The sequence below is a fragment of the Acipenser ruthenus genome, chromosome 15, assembly GCF_902713425.1.
Source record: "Acipenser ruthenus chromosome 15, fAciRut3.2 maternal haplotype, whole genome shotgun sequence".
In the NCBI taxonomy this organism is placed as follows: Eukaryota; Metazoa; Chordata; class Actinopteri; order Acipenseriformes; family Acipenseridae; genus Acipenser; species Acipenser ruthenus.
This window is the reverse complement of record NC_081203.1, coordinates 31,138,047-31,138,792: the sequence shown is the minus strand read 5'-3', so window position 1 is coordinate 31,138,792 and position 746 is coordinate 31,138,047.

The window sequence follows — 746 nt, the reverse complement described above, 5'->3', positions numbered from 1 at the left end:
TCCGCCCCTCAGTGGTGGGGGAACATAACTTCCGCCCTGCACGGTTCTACTGAGGTAGGTTTGTTTCATGTTGTTTGTCAGGAGCATTGCTTAAATTTACCAAGAGAATCCTACATTTTTCTCAGTGATACAGGGCTACTACAATTAATCTCGTGTCGATATATTGATATAAAATAAAGTGTTTATTTAGTAAAGAAAAAATGCTGGGTTTAGAAATTAACTGAGCTTTAAATCATCTAAAGAAATTGAACATTACATTTTGAATGGGTTTCTCTTTAGGCTTTTCATTAATCTGAACGTGGATTTCTCTTAAGCACTCCTAACTTAAGTTTAAGCAACACACATTGACTGATTCTGTTTGCAGAATTATGCAATATGTAGTTTTTTTTGTTTTTGTTTTTTTTAGCAACTGATTTGTAAAATATTATTTGATTAATGTTATGATTACTGGATTGGTGATTAGTCATTTCATTATTCTTCTATTGTGCAGGATCTGAATCTGCCTCAAGGTTTAGCTTTAATATTTTCAGTATTTGGTGCATACTATTCCACATTCAATACTTAACAGAGATATTCAGGGAACCCGTGACTCTCAAATTATAACATCAAACAAAGCTTTGGGTGAACAGAAATGCAATGCAAAGCGTCTGTTCTTCTTTCTCTACAGCATTGTGCATTTTTCATGCAAACGTAAACATCAGTTCCAAGATTTATGTTGTCCCTGACAGCTCATGAGGAAGACACCT